Raw genomic sequence first — 16891 nt, forward strand, 5'->3', positions numbered from 1 at the left:
CTGATTCCATTTTTTTGTTGTTTGTAATAGTATTTCACTTAATTATTTTGTGTTTGCCAACTACACAGTCCTGTCATCAGCAAACACTGATAATGTAACCATTGTTACATTTTGCATTCCTCTTTGTATGTTAATTGCATTGTCTAGTACTTCTAAAATAATGTTCAATAACTGGCTATAATGAATTGGGTTGAGATAGATTTAATCATATTAAGGAGTATCAACTAATCCCTATTTTAAAAACTGCATGTTTAATTTTATCACATGCCTTTTCAACATCTGCGGAGATGATGATTTTTTTCCTTTGATCCTTTAAGATGAATTTTACTAATATGTTTTGTAATTTTGCACTATCATTACATTCTTTAAATAAATTCTTTTTGGCCATGTGTATTTTTTTAATCTGTTGCTAGACTGCACTTCATATTTTATTTAGGATATTTGCACTTGTATTAATCAGTAGTCTATAGTTTGTATGTGTGTGCATACACATGGTCACTTTGAGAAGTAGTATTTTATGCTTGTGGATTTGGAAACTTCCCTTCTTTTACATGCCCTAGAACAGTTTAAATAGGATTGGAATTTTCTGTTTCTTAAAATTTTCAGTGAAATTATCTGGGTTTAGTGGATGTTTGGCAAGCAGCTTTTTGACAACTTTGTTGGTATCATCTAAGTAATCCATGTAGTTTTTTTAAATCCTATCTGGATCAGGAACCATCCATTTAATCCAAGTTTTCAAATTTATTTGCCTAGTTGAGGAACCTCTTCCTCTTGTTTGTGTGTGGATGTTGCCCCTTAGTTTGTATTATGCTTTCTCCCTTATTTTCTTTTTTTTTTTTTTTTTTTGAGACCGAGTCTCGCTGTCGCCCAGGTTGGAGTATAGTGGCACGATCTTTGCTCACTGCAAGCTCCGCCTCCCGGGTTCACTCCATTCTCCTGCCTCAGTCTCCCGTGTAGCTGGGACTACAGGCGCCCACCATCACGCCTGGCTAATTTTTTTGTATTTTTAGTAGAGACGGGGTTTCACCATGTTAGCCAGGATGGTCTGGCTCTCCCGACCTTGTGGTCCACCTGCCTCTGCCTCCCAAAGTTCCTCCCTTATTTTCTTGATGAAGGTAGCTAACAGTTTACCTATTTTTAAAATTATGTATTTTTTTATTTTCCCCAAACTGCTTGGATGTCTCTATTCTGTAATTTTTTTTCTTTCTAATTAGTTTATTTCCACTTTCATAAGTTTTCTACCTTTTGCTTTCCTTGGTTTATTTATTTTATTTTTTTCTAACTCGTTTAGTTAGCATGTAACTTACTTATTTTTACTTCTTAATTCTTAAGAGATTAAGACACGGACTTAAGTGTGAGCACTGCTTAAGGTGAATCATTTGGCTGCATTAATGTCATTACTGTTATTTTCTAAATGTTCTTAAGTTTCAGTTTTGATACCTTCTTTAATCCAAAAGTTATATAAAAGGATTTCTTTGCTTTGCTTTTTTTCCTAGATAATGAGAATTTTTTGGTGTGCGTGGTAGTTTTGTTTTCTGATTCTTTTCATTTTATGGCATCAAAAACAGAATGTTAAGAGTGTATGTGTTGGGGGGGGCAGTTATTGTCTTTCAATTTTTAAATGTCCCAAGAGCACTTTTAAAAAGTGTGTTATTTCTTCACAGGATACAGATTTTAGTAGGGATTACTCAGATTTTAGGTCTTCTCAACAGGATACAGTCCTTTGTCTTGTCAGTCAGAGCACCAATATTAGTAGGAAAGAGAATGGAAAAAAAAGGAGCTGTATCAGAAGGGATCTGTGGGCCAGACGCCCAGTTCTTGGCTCATGTCATACACTAGCACTAAGAACATATAAGCACAGGATGAAGGGGTCTTTCGATAAGCTGTTGAGGTTTTAGTTCTTACTACTGCTTACCACTGTCATCCACTGTTAATCTGGAAATAAGTGGGTAAGACAGACTAAATGAGATAAAGGAAGAACAAGTTCATTCAATTTTCTAAGTGTTAATTGAGCACCTACAACAGATCCAGCAATGTTCACAGCAGTTTACAGCCCTCCTTTCACCTGCTCCACCATTTCCCTCACACCTTTTCCCCGAATTCCAAGGGAGAAGATGACAGCAACTTGATAGGACCTGCTTTACTCAGGAAGGTCCCTGTTTAAAAATTGGTAGAAGCAGGTATTAGAGAGAAAGGCCTTTTCTCTGACTACCTGAACTCTTGTTAAGGAATAGCATACAAATTGCAAATTGTATATAGTTATTGGCATGAGCTGACAGCTGGCTGTGATTGCATTTTTTTCCTAAGGTAATCAACATTCAAGGTAGTCAAAGGAGGCTAAGTAAAATTCACAGAATTTTAGAGCTGGAAGGAATCTTAAAATGAGGAAGTAACAGACATAGCTGTTTAGTCAGGAATTTTCTAGACTTCAAAGAAATCTATTATATACCCATATTATACACACAGGTAAACATAGGCCATGTATACACACATGGTTTACCATCATGTGATGTCACAAGGTTTATTCCTATTAGAAGTCAGGCCATTCTGACATTTCTGCACATGCCTACTCCTAAATGTGTCTATCCCATGTTCACACCATCAAATGTTATTCTGCGAGCCTTTTACCACTAGCTGCTTCTGCATTATAGGAATTTTCTTTTTTTTTTTTTTTCTTTTTTTTTTTTTTTTGAGACGGAGTCTCACGCTGTTGCCCAGGCTGGAGTGCAGTGGCGCGATCTCGGCTCACTGCAAGCTCCGCCTCCCGGGTTCCCGCCATTCTCCTGCCTCAGCCTCCTGAGTAGCTGGGACTACAGGCGCCCGCCACCGCGCCCGGCTAATTTTTTGTATTTTTAGTAGAGACGGGGTTTCACTGTGGTCTCGATCTCCTGACCTTGTGATCCGCCCGCCTCGGCCTCCCAAAGTGCTGGGATTACAGGCTTGAGCCACCGCGCCCGGCCAGGAATTTTCAAAGCAATAATATTTGCCCATTATTAAGTGCCTATCACCTGCCAATTTGTTTATATGTGTCCTTGGAATCATCACAGTCCTGTGAAGTAACAAACTTATCTTCTATTTATCCAAGGGCATATAGCCAATAAGGGCAGAACTAAGATTTAACCTTAGTCATGCCTGACTCAACAGCTGTGAATAGGATGGATCATAAAGTGAAGTAAGATTTATCAGGAGAAATATCTATCAAGTTGGAGTTGACAGACCTGGATTATTATGCCAACTCACTGAGCCTCGGCTTTGTCATCCTGAGGTAAGGATAATAGCTTCTTCATAAGATCATTGTGAGGAATAAAGATAACATTTGAAAAGGCCTCAGCACTTGTTCTGTCCATCTATTGCTGCATAAAAAACTACCCCCAAACTTTGTGCTGAAAGCAACTACAATCATTCTGTTTTCTCACAGATCACTGTGGGCAGAGCTCAGTGGTATTGGCTCATTCTGCTCCTCTTGGCCTCTGCTGGAGTTGGAGAATATATTCCCCAAAGAGCTCACCTGAGTGGCTGGCAGGTTTGTGCTGCCTGTTGGCTGGGTGCTCAGCCAGGAGCCTGGGATCCTCTTCATAAGAGTCTCCTCAAGGCTGCTTCTGTTTCCTTAGTGCATGGAAGCTGGACCCAAGAATGAATGTTTCAGTACACCTCTGCAGAAGCTGCAAGGCTCTTGTGACCGAGTCTCAGACATCCTAGAATGTTATTAGGTTGGTGCAAAAGTAATTGCGAGTTTTACCATTACTTTCAATGGCAAAACCGGCAATTACTTTTGCACCAACGTAATACTTCTGCCATATTCTATTTATCAAATCACTGGCCAACCTGGATTCAGTAGGAAAAGAAATAGACTCACCTCTAAATAAAAGGAATAGCAGATAAGTCATGCCATCTTTACCCCAACACAGTACCTAATACATAGCAAGAAACATTAAGTTGCCATTATTAATATTTTAAGTAGAAAAAGTTTTACAGCCTTAGAAATTTATTTGCTAAAAGGATATAACATTAACTCACCTCCACTGTCATGTCAGGCATGTATGTGTATCTCATATCTGTTTATTACAAATACAAGGATAAAAAAACTTGCCTTAGCATGTTCAGTCAGAAATCACAGCACTGATGCAATTTTAAATAAACATATTTAGGCAGTTGGTAAAATTTAAAGATTAGCAGTTATTTCTCTACATTTAAAATAATTTGTATTAATATTTCAACATGTTATAACCTATAAAATTTTTATTTTTAAATTGCTTAGAGGCAACAGTATAGTGGGTAAAAGTCTGGAGTCAGATTGCCTGGATTCTAATTTCTGTCCAACTCCTTACTGGCATGTGCCCTTCAGGAAGTCACTTAATCACCCTGTACTTCCATTCTTCATCTGTAAAATGGGGATAATAGGGCTACTGGAGGATCAAACAAATTAATATACATAATGCTCTTGGAACAGCGTTGTAATATATATATAGCAGCTCTTGGCTCATAGTAGGTGCTGTGTAACTGTTTGCTATTATTGTCATTGTTTAAATGTTAAAACATCTTACGGTGGCTCATGCCTGTAATCCCAGCACTTTGACAGGCCAGGTGGGCAGATCACCTGAGGTCAGGAGTTTAAGACCAGCCTGGCCAACATGGTGAAACCCTGTCTCTATTAAGAATACAAAAATTAGCCAGGTGTGGTGGTACATGCCTGTAATCCCAGCTACTTGGGAGGCTGAGGTGGGAGGATTGCTTGAACCCAGGAGGTGGAGGTTGCAGTGATCCGAGATCACACCACTGCACTCCAGCCTGGGTGACACAGCGAGAATCTGTCTCAAAATCTCTGAAGCATACATTTAAATAAGCTATTGTACATGAAAAGTTCTAAAATAATACTGGTTTTTGAAGAGAAATGGAAACAGATCATTTTCCATTTCTTATGTGTGCTTATTCCTGGGATCATGAAAGTGAACTGCAACGCAGAACAAAGGTCAATAAGAGAGCAGGGGAGAAGAAAGGATAACAGCCCCCTTGTGATAAGTTAATAGAATTCCAAGACCAAGCAGACACAGATGAAAGGATCCTGCAGAGTTCAGGCAGCCCAAGGAAGTTACGTTAGTGACAGGGAACTAAAGCGAGGTCTTTACAGAACTCCTAGATCTGAATGTTTCTCAGATCATGTAGTTACCTTGTTGTAGCAAACACTGCTAATTGCATACCCAGTATCCATGAAAAGAAAAGCCTCATTTTAAGGGTGATGGAAAAGGAAGAGAAAAAGCCTGATTTCACTGAGCAATTGCATCAATCTTGGCCTGGCTATCTCTGGACTTCTAGTTCCATGAAAAATTAGACCTGTATGTATTTAAGCAACTGGTAGGCTTCTCAATTACCCATGGAGTAACCTTCTTAACCAATCTACTGGTTCTTAAATTAGGAATAGTAACGGTGGAGTAGAGGATTAAATGAGATGATGTGAATGCAGCAGAACAGTGATGAGGAGGCATGTGTCAATGGAGCTCAATCAATGAGTTCAGTGAATGTAGGTGCTCTGTCAATGTAGCTCCAGTTGATGGGTTATCTCAATAAGCTCCTCATCCTTGTGTTCTCCTAACAGCAATTCTATTTATATGTTGGACTTCCCTGCAAGATTTCATTTGAACAAAGGGTTTTAAGGATTAATACAATTTGAAAACTAGTGTTAGAACATCACAGGACCAAGTCGCCTTCTGCCTACCTAGGACACACCTGGTTTACTGAGAATGAAATGAGAATTTGCTTAGAGTGTTTTCCAGTAAGGATACTGAGGTGTCAATTAGGGCAAGTTTTTCCATATGTTGGAAGGAAGCTCAAACCCCAAAAAGCTTAATGTCCCCCAAAAAGTGACTTGGAAGCTTTACTAAGGAGAAGTAATAGAGTACAGTGAGATGGAAAAGTATGGGCTTTGGAATCAGGCACATCACCATTTGAATTCTGTGTCCACTACTAAAGAGTTTTGTAACTGAATAAATCACTGGATTGTCTTGTCTCATATGGGATCACACCTACCCTTAAGGGTTACTAGTGAAAAGACCAAATTTTTAAAAAAGCAAGAAACAAATTATACAGAAGCCTTTCCTGGAGCTTTACATAAGAGATTGAAAACAAATTTTAATTGTCATATCATAGATTCACTTTCCAAAATAAAAGTCTTTTAAAAGAGCTCCCCTATACCATGTATTAAGCATTTTGTGTATTACTAGAGTTTTCTGAAAGAGCAGGTTTCTTATAATAGCCACTGTCCTGTTTTCTTGGTTACAGGGCAACTTGTGGCTATATCTCAATGAAAACTAAATTCACTAAACGAAGGTAGAGTGATGTCTTGGCACACTCCGTTTTATTATTTACAGAAGCCAAAATGAAGAACTTCCATGGAGCCCCAGAACAGAAAAGACGTGGCTACTTCCTGTGGACTTAGTAACATATGTTGAGCTCGTAATAATTACAAATTATGATAAAAAGCAACATATTAACAATATTCAATGGAATATTCTCAATTGCATTACAATGGGAGCAGCTTTTTAAGATATTTCTATATTACTACTGAGCTCTGATTTCAAGTGACCCTGGAAATTCCTTGTAGATTTAGTTTTCCAAAGTCTGAGTTACCTTAAATATAAATTTTGTACAACAGTCCCCACCTTGTCCGAGGTTTCACTTTCTGTGGTTTCAGTTGCCCACAGTCAAGCTTGGTCTGAAAATATTAAATGGAAAATTCCAGAAGTCGATAATTCATAAGGTTGAAATTGTGTGCTGTTCTGAGTAGCGTGATGACGTCTCATGCCATCCAGCTTCATTCCATGCGGGATGTGAATCCTCCCTTTGTCTAGCTTCTCCACACTGTAGACATTGCATGCCCCTGGTCACTTAATAGTAGTCTTGGTTATCAGATCAATTGTTGTGGTATCACAGTGCTTGAATTCAATTCACTTTTATTTTACTATTCCTATTGACCCCAAAGCACGAGAGTAATCATGTTGGCAAGTTCGATATGCCAAAGAGAAGCCGGAAAATGTGTTCTTTAAGTTAAACGTTGGAAGTTCTCCACTTAATAACGAAAGAAAAAAAAATTGTAGGCTGAGGTTGCTAAGGTCTATGATAAGAACAAATCTATGTGTGAAATTGTGAAGAAGGAAAAAAGTTTATGCATAGTATGTATAGGGTTTGGTACTAGCCTCAGTTTAGGCATCCACTGGGGGTCTTGACAGGTATCCCCCCTTATCCATGGGGGGATTTTCATTTTGTGAGTTTTAGCTGCATCCTGTTCCTATTTCCTTTGGTGGTACTTTGCACATTGACATTTTTTACTGAGATTTTACCATATAACCTAATTTCCATTTCTCTATCTCATGTTGCCATTAGAGTAATTAGTCAAAGGCTGGCCTTGGTGGCTCACACCTGTAATCCCAACACATTGAGAGGCTGAGGCCGAGGAGGGAGGATTGCTTGAGGCCAGGAGTTTGAGACCAACATGAGCAACACAGTGAGATATGTATAAAATAAAATAAAATAAAATAAAATAAAATAAAATAAAATAAAATAAATTAGCTAAGCAGGCATAATAGCAAGTGCCTTTAATCCCAGCTACTTAGGAGGCTGAGGTGGGAGGATCGATTGAGCCCAGGAAGTCTAGGCGGCAGTAAGCTACGATAGCATCCTTGCACTCCAGCCTAGGTGACAGAGCAAAGCCTTGTCTCTAAAAAAATTGTTTTAATTAAAAGAGTTGTTAGTCAAGTGTGCAAAGCAACTGTTTGTAACCAATTCCTTGCTTTTGAATAAACATAATCATTTATTGGTACTTCCTGAATACCAACCCTCATGCTAGATGCCTTATGTGTTTTGTTTCTAATCCCCAGAACAAATATGGGATGGGTGTTCTTACCAACACAAATAGCAGCAGAAGAAGCATCAATAAGTACCTCCATCATTGGGATTGGAAGCAGTATAGCTCTTGGAAGTTGAACTAATTCTTTATTGTATTTCACTTATAGAATAATTGAGGGATTTAATTTTCTATTTTAAATGTTATAGTCTCATTGTAAGGGTTTATGTTTTATTTTGGAATAATATTTGCTTTACAAAAAATATAAAAATATTAGAAAACAACCACTTTGCAATTACTAGGATGGCTGTAATAAAAAAGACAGGGAATAACAAGTGTTGGTGAGGATGTGGAGAAACTGGAACCCTCATCCACTGCTGGCAGGAATGTAAAACCGTGCAGCTGCTCTGAAAACAGTCTGGCAGTGTCTCAAAAGCTAAATGTAGACTTACCATATGACCCAGAAATCCCACTCCCAGGTATATACCCAAGAGAAATAAAAACGTATCCACACAAAAACTTGTGCACAAACGTTCATGACAGCCTTATTCATGAGCGCTGAAAAGTGGAAACAAGGCAAATGGCCATCACCTGATAAATGAACAAACAAAACGTGATACATTCATGCAATGGAATATTATTTGGCAACAAAAAGGAATCCTGTGCTGAAGTGCTGATACATGATGAACTTCAAAAACACTCTACATGAAAAAAGTCAGTTACAAAAAAACACAAATTATATAATCCCATTTATATGAAATGTTCAGAAGAGGCAAATCTATGGAGACAAAAAGTAGATCAATAGTTGCTCAGGGCTAGAGGAAGGCGAAAGGAATTTGGAAGGAGGTGGATGTCAGAGGAAAACTGCTACACAGTTAAAACAGGCAAGGAAGACTTTTTTCTAAGACTATTACCATAAGGGGAGAGATCAAACTCAAGTCTGCTGAAACAAAAGGTGAGCAGGTTTGGAAGTGCTAAAGTGAGCTAGTGGAGAAGTCCTGGAGGACGTAGAAGGGGAGGTTGGTCAGTGTAATTAGGCCAATTATGCTTGCTAATTTGTACTTAGGGAAGTTAGGCTCCTACCCTTCCACAGAGACTGGGAGACAGGGGCACAAGCTAACTTGATTACATTTGAAGGAATGACTCCAGGTCCTTGAGAAAGAGATACTTGGGTTATTAAACTGGCATGAAGCTGGAAGAGGATCTATCTTCATTTCAAAGGGGCAAAGAATTTTCAATGACAAGTTTTCTAAAGTAAATGCTCTAAGAAAAGGGAGGTCAGGGACCTGTAATCAGGAAGGAACTTGTCTATAGGCTAGTCAACCTGAGGGGAATACTAATGCTGTCTTGGCCAACGGATACAAGGTTTATTTTTGATATGATGAAAATGTTCTAAAATTAGATCAAATGAATGTTGTAAAACTCTGTAAATGTACTAAAAACCATTAAATTGTACACCCTAAATGGGTCAGCTTTATGGTATGTAAATTATAGCTCAATAAAGCTGTGTTTAAAAGATCAGAGAACAAAAATACAAATAATATCCCTTTTTTTCTGTTTGCTTTTAGAATTAGATCTAGCTATTCCACTATAAATAACCTTGCTTATTCTGCAGGAAACAAGTAGTTGCTTTATGAAACTAAAGTTACAAAAATACCGGCCAGGCATGGTGGCTCAGGCCTATAATCTCAGCACTTTGGGAGGCCAAGCTGAGTGGATCACCTGAGGTCAGGAGTTCGAGACCAGCCCGGCCAACATGGCAAAACCCTGTCTCTACTAAAAATACAAAAATTAGCTGGGTGTGGTGGCATGCGCCTGTAGTCCCAGCTACCTGGGAGGCTGAGGCAAAAGAATTGCTTAAACCGGGGAGGCGGAGGTTGCAGTGAGCCAAGATCAGGCCACTGTAGGCCAGCTTGTGGACAGAGCAAGACTCTGTCTCAAATATAAATAAATAAATAGAGTTGCAGAAAATACCATTCATCTGCCATTCCTAGGGCTGGCCTGGCGCGGTGGCTCATGCCTGTAATCCCAGCACTTTGGGAGGCCGAGGCAGGAGGATCACAAGGTCAGGAGATCAAGACCATCCTGGCTAACATGGTGAAATCCCATCTCTACTAAAAATTAAAAAAAAAATTAGCCAGACGTGGTGGCGGATGCCTTTAGTCCCAGCTACTCGGGAGGCTTAGGCAGGAGAATGGCGTGAACCCGGGAGGCAGAGCTTGCAGTGAGCCGAGATCGCACCACTGCACTCCAGCCTTGACAAGAGAGCAAGACTCTACCTCCAAAAAAAAAAAAAAAAAAAAAAATAGGGCTGAGCTCGCTGGTTCACGCCTGTAATCCCAGCACTTTGGGAGGCCGAGGCAGGTAGATCACCTGAGCTCGGGAGTTCCAGACCAGCCTGACCAACATAGAGAAACCCCGTCTCTACTAAAAATACAAAATAGCTGGGCATGGTGGCGCATGCCTGTAATCCCAGCTACTCGGGAGGCTGAGGCAGGAGAATCACTTGAACCCACAAGGCAGAGTTTGCGGCGAGCAGAGATTGTGCCGTTGCACTCCAGCCTGGGCAACAAGAGCTAAACTGCATCTCAAAAAAAAAAAAAAAAAAAAAAAAAAAACCCATAACGTAGTGAGTGTAGTGGTTGTAGGTACCATTGACATTAAAATCTGATCAAAGTAATTTACTTTGGCACTTAACCTCTCTGAGCCATAGCTTGTACATCTGTAAGGTTGAGGTAATATTTCCTACCTCATGGAGTTTCTGTAGTGATAAAATCATTTATGCAAAAGGCTTTATAGTCCAGTGCCAAGCATGTTCAAATTCAATAACTGACTATTCCATGAACATTGATGGGGGAATGCTACATGCCAGGCATTGTTCTGATGAGTACTACTCTTGATCTCAAGCACCGCAGGCCTGCTTGACAGCACCCCTCCCTGGCTCTCTGCACCACATGCCTCCCTAAGAGGCAAGGAATTCACAGAGTTATGGGGACATGAGTGCTGCTCTTCCTCCCTCCACTTCTAGACCACACTCTTGGTACCCAGAATCCCAGATTTTCACATCCAAATGTCCTAAGTCCACATGTGGGACCTCCCTGGTGTCTTCCTGGGATCTATCTTCCTGGGGCTGGATGGAGCTGCTAGCATGAATATACCAGGCACCAGGGGAGTAAGGAGCTGTGGACGGACTGTGGCCAGGTGGGCTGCGGTGTCCACATGCACGAGCACAAGGCCTCTTACAGTGCAGGACAGGGCCTGGGATAGGAAGAAAAGGGACAAGTGTTTGCCATGCATATTCTTGCCCTGAGCACTGCAAATATTAGGGGCAAGACAGGTTCTGGCACTGGTGATAAGACAATATTCAAAACAAATATGAATATTATTTAAAACACTGAATTATTTCTGCCAACTGGAAGAAAAAAGTTAAACTGCATTTAACTTTTTGCTTTTCTCTTAAAGCCCAAGCCCATTTAGCTCTAAGCACAAAGCTATGGCCCTGAAAGTTTCTTTCCCCTTGAAGACTGCTTGACTTGAACTAAAATAAATGAAGAATTATTGCCTTTAGTAATTATGCATTGTCACTTCATTTCTAATTTATATTTTTTCTTGTTCCCATGAAATACTTTTTTATAAGAATAAGACTTTATAAGAATAATCTTTTTATAAGAAAAAGATTTTATTCTTTTATAAGAATAAAAATGCCTTATTTTTAAAAAGTCATTTATGCAAATTCCCTATGTACCATAATCTTTTCCCAGAGGGATATGTAGATAGGAATAAATAGATGTTAAGGAAAGGGGGGAAAATGTGGGATGGAGGAATGAAAGAAGAATTTTAAAGATATTTCATAGTTAGAGACTGATGGAATAACGTTATTCTTTCTCTTTCTCTATCTCTAAATAAAGGCGGTTACTTATTTCCTTATTGTATGTGTCACTAACATTTTGATATTTCCCCAAATGTTCAAGTCTGCATACATCAGGTATAATCAACGTATTCAGGTATAATCGATGTGAGAGTTAAATGCCCGAATAGGAATATGTAAATCAAGTGTATGTGAACTACATAATATTGGAAATATAAGATGGAAGCTTATTACTTAAGGAACTCCCATTAGTAAACCTTTTTTGAAGTTAATTATATGCTCGATCTGTATTTTCTTTTACTCATGATGTGAAAATTTTGCTTGATGTGAAGAATACATTGTATAAATCTAAAAACTTACACTTTTATAAAACTGAACTCACAACTTAGTGTGCACAAAGGGATGCAGTAGTCATATTCAAAGGGACCAAAGAAGCTACTTTCCTTTCCAATTTTGAAGAAAGGGTAATAACTATATGTCCATATAGATGCAAAATCATCAGTAGTGACACTTTGTTGATGACAAGTTGCTGAACAAGCCAAAGAAATAGTCTTTTCATGAAGCCATCTAGTGGTTTATTCCAGCCTTACCCTTACGTATTTTGCAACACAATTTGTTGAATAACTTGTTTTTTCTATCACTCAGTTGAACTTTCTTGAAATGAAAAGTGAATGATACTAAAGCTGCGTTTGGAGTTCCAAAGGAGTTTAAAAAAAGACTCCTGGGCCAAGCGCAGTGGCTTACACCTGTAATCCCAGCACTTTGGGAGGCTGAGGTCAGAGAATCACTTGAGCCCAGGATTTCAAGACCAGCCTGGGCAACACAGGGAAACCTCGTCTATACAAATAATTTAAAAATTGAATGAACGTGGTGGCACACACCTGTAGTCCCTGCTACTCGGGAGGCTAAGGTGGGAGGATCTCTTGAACCTGAGAGGTTGAGGCTGCAGTGAGCCTGCACTCCAGCCTGAGAGACACAGTGAGACTTTGTCTCAAAAAAAAAAAAAAAAAAAAAAAAGGAATAAGAGAAAAATCTGATCTGTGTCCTTATTAATACAGACCAAATGCTAAAATCCCATCACAGAGCCCCATATTGGAATGTTGATAAGGCAAAAATGAAAAGTTAGTGAATTACTCTTTTTGCACTGCTGTTTTACCATACAAAAATATATGATATAGTTTTGTTTCCCAGAAGTTCACTGATTAGTGCCCTAAAGTACATGGTTATGTAACAGGTGGGCAGTCAGGTGTTATTCTTGACCTGCAACAACATATTTACCGTGTTTCCCATGTATGGTTCTAAATGAATATCTCTTACAGCAAAAATAATTTCCTCTCAAGAAGTATTTGTATAATGTCAATCACGTTTTTCATGAAAAAGGAAGGTAACTCCATTACCTTCCATTTATATTCGAGAAACACAAGTGTAGTGAAATGAAATCGCATAGACAGTGATGCAGAGGTAGAAACGTTCTAACTTCAAGGAGAGTGGGAAGAAGTGCAGGTAAAAAGGGGCACACTATGACTGCCTCTCTCTGTATCTCAAAGTCTTGCTTACACCAATTCCTCCAACATCTGGGTCATCAGAGCCTCACCAGCGTCTTGTCTACATAACTTAAACGCAGTGTTGTGAGGGTTCTGGAACAGCGCCTGCTCTCCCTGCTCCAGCCCTAGCTGTGATTCTGGCCTAGGGCCTCCCAGGGCTCCTGAAAAAGTTGCAGTGAATCCCAGTGAGGTGCACCTTGCACTTTAGACCTTGACGTCATTGAGAATTTTTGTTTTATATGTAGGAGACAGAAACAGTGCTGCCAACTCACAGACAACATTTAAAACCAAAGTAGGTGATCTCTTCCTCTGCAGATATCCCGCAGCTTGCTTTATATCCAAGTCTAAGGTTAAATTTTCTTTTTAAACAAAATAAAATACAAATAATAGATGTGTAGTTGCCAGGGACCAGGATTTGTGGGGGAGAGGATTGACTAAGCAGGGCACAAGGAAACTATTTTGGGGTCATGGAAATGTTCTCTACCTTAATTATGGTGGTGGTTACATAACTTCTTTTTTTTGTCAAGATTCATAGAACTCTATGCTTCTTAAAGATGACTTTTACTCCATGTATTTTAGTCTATTTTTATTAAAAAGTAGAATATATAATATTCAAACTCTGTTTGATCTATGTAGCAAAATTCCAAGTATTTCGTTAATGTTAAATAATCTTGCTTCTTAATTCTCAAGACCAGAAGAAGCATTTCATAAGCTTGTGTATCTCATATTTAAAAGTTATAACTACTAATGAAAAGGAAGTTGCTGAAATATGGGAGTAACATAGTTGGTTTTGCTAATAATATATAGCAAGCACTGTGCTGTGTGCTTTAAATGAATATCTCTTTTAAAGTTTACAACCACCCTGTGGATGGGAAGCACCAATAGGGGGAAAACAAGAGCTTAAGAGTAGTTAAGAAACTTATCAAAGAATCACAGATGGCCGGGTGCGGTGGCTCAAGCCTGTAATCCCAGCACTTTGGGAGGCCGAGACGGGCGGATCACGAGGTCAGGAGATCGAGACCATCCTGGCTAACACAGTGAAACCCCGTCTCTACTAAAAAAATACAAAAAACTAGCCGGGCGACGTGGCGGGCGCCTGTAGTCCCAGCTACTTGGGAGGCTGAGGCAGGAGAATGGCGGGAACCCGGGAGGCGGAGCTTGCAGTGAGCTGAGATCCGCCCACTGCACTCCAGCCTGGGTGACAGAGCGAGACTCCGTCTCAAAAAAAAAAAAAAAAAAAAAAAAGAATCACAGATAACAGATAATGAAGTCAGAGTTCACTTCCAGATCAGTCTGGCTCCCAAGTACAAGCCTATTTACTAATTTTATTTTGCTTTATTATATTTTTTCTAATCAAGGGAACACTTTCATTATTCCCCTAAAGTTTATTATATTACTGGAATATATTTTGCTAAAAAACTCAAAACAACTTGGAAATTATGACACAATAGGAGTGAGTTAAAGGAGTAGGAGGGTTTCTGTGGGTACAAGTGAGTGCTGTTGGCAGGATGGGTGGACAAACTTTTGAGCAGAGCCTGGTGTTTGTCATTTCTTAAGAAGGCAGAATCCTTTTGTTCAAGGGGAACAATGTTAGGCACCATGATAGGCTAAATTATAGCCCCCAAATATATCCAGATCCTAATCTCTGGAACCTGTGAATGTTGCCTTATGTGGCAAAAGGGACTCCCAAGATGTGATTAAGATAAGGATTTTTTAAATGGAGAGATTATCCTGGATTATCCAGGTGGGCCTTAAATGCAATTACATGCATCCTTAGAAGAAGGAGATTGAGGGAGATTTGACACAGAAGAGGAGAAGACAATATGATTACAGAAGCATCCGTTATGTGATTATGGGAGAATGAAGCGATGTGGCCACCGCCAATAAATGCCAGCAGCCACCAACAGCTGGAAGAGCCAAGGAAACAGATTCTTCCATTCAGAGCCTCCAGAAGGAATCGGCCCTGCTAACACCTTGACTTTAGCCCACTGAAGCTAATTTTGAACTTCTGGCATCCATCAATGTAAGCAAATAAGTCTGTGTCCTTTCCAGCCACCAAGTTTGTGATAAATTGTTACAGCAGCCATAAAACTAATATACTTAGTCCTCCCACTTATCCCTGATTTCACTTTCCAAGGTTTCGTTGCCCACAGTTAACCTGGGTCTGAAAACGGGAATCCTCCCTTTGTCTAGCATACCCACGCTGTAGAGGTTCCCCACCCACTAGTCACTCAGTAGCTATTTCAGTTATCAGACTGGCTGTTCCAATATCGTAGTGCTCGTGTTCAAGTCACCATTGTTTTACTTCATACTGGCCCCAAAGCACAAGAATAGTGATGCCGGCAATTCTGATTCACTAAAGAGAAGCAGAAAAGTGTTTTCTTTAAGTGAAATGGTAAAAGTTCTCCACTTAATAAGGAAAGAGAAAAAATCATATACTGAGGTTGCTGAGATCTATGGTGAGAACAAAACTTCTATGCATGAAATTGTGAACAAGGAAGAAAGAAATTAGTGCTAGTTTTGCTGTTGCTCCTCAGACTACAAGAGTTACCGCCATGGTGTGTGGTGGACGAGTGCTTAGTTAAGATGGAAGAGGCGTTAAGTTCGTGGGAGATATGAAAAGAAACGTGTTCCAGTTGATGGCAATCGAGTTTGGGACTATCTGCAGTTTCATACTATCCACAGTGTGTTCCCTGAGGATTAGGGAGGACTCACTGTACACTGTAAGAGCCAGCTTCTCCAGGATATGCTTGAAACTGCCTGTTTAGCATCAGAATATCTTTAACAAAAAACAAGCAAACAACCAAAAAACACCACCACCATGTAATACCAGACAATATTGGAAATAGGAACTTTTGAATAAGTAATTCCTTGAATTTCTTGGAGTTACACAATAGCATATCCGAAAGTTCTTCCCCCAGGCAGTTCAGTGTTAGTGTGTTGAATCTGCTCCCACCAAATTTGTTAATTTATTACAAAAGGACTGCTTTATAACTACAGTTATAAAGTTACAAACTATAGTTATAAAGTTATAAACTATAGGTTTTTTGAACACCGATGACACTGATCACCTGAGCAAACACATAGACTGGCTCTACAATATTGAGATGACTGAATGAACCAGCCTGGAAGCAGCGGACAGAAGTGAGCAAGGTCTGAAGGTAATGTCCATGATGTCAGATTTCATTCTGGGATCATCATTGATTCACATACGTAATCTGAGGCCCGGGTGTAGCCAGGATTTGGACGTGGCTTTGGAGCATGGAGTTGCATAATGGGTAAATTACAGCTTCCAGAAGGAAAGCCTTGCCTCCAACATTGACTGCCATGTGATCTTGGGCAAATCGTTTGACCTGAAAAGGCTCATCTGTTAAAGGTAAAACAGTACTTAGCTCAAAGAATTCTGAGGATTAAGTAAAATAATGCATATGAATAAACTTGGCCCAGTACTAACTTGATGTTAATAATGGACAAATCTCAGCTACTGTCACTGGTACTGTTATGTGGATTACCTCTTTTCTCCTTCTGCCCAGGAGTGGTGCTTCAGGGACAGTATCCACTGGAGTTGTGTAGTGGGCCAGCTCTCTCCACGGCCCCCCAGAGTCAGGGGAGACCATCCCTGCCTATCGTGCGTGTTAATTC

This window comes from Macaca nemestrina, chromosome 8 (assembly GCF_043159975.1).
Source record: "Macaca nemestrina isolate mMacNem1 chromosome 8, mMacNem.hap1, whole genome shotgun sequence".
NCBI lineage: Eukaryota > Metazoa > Chordata > Mammalia > Primates > Cercopithecidae > Macaca > Macaca nemestrina.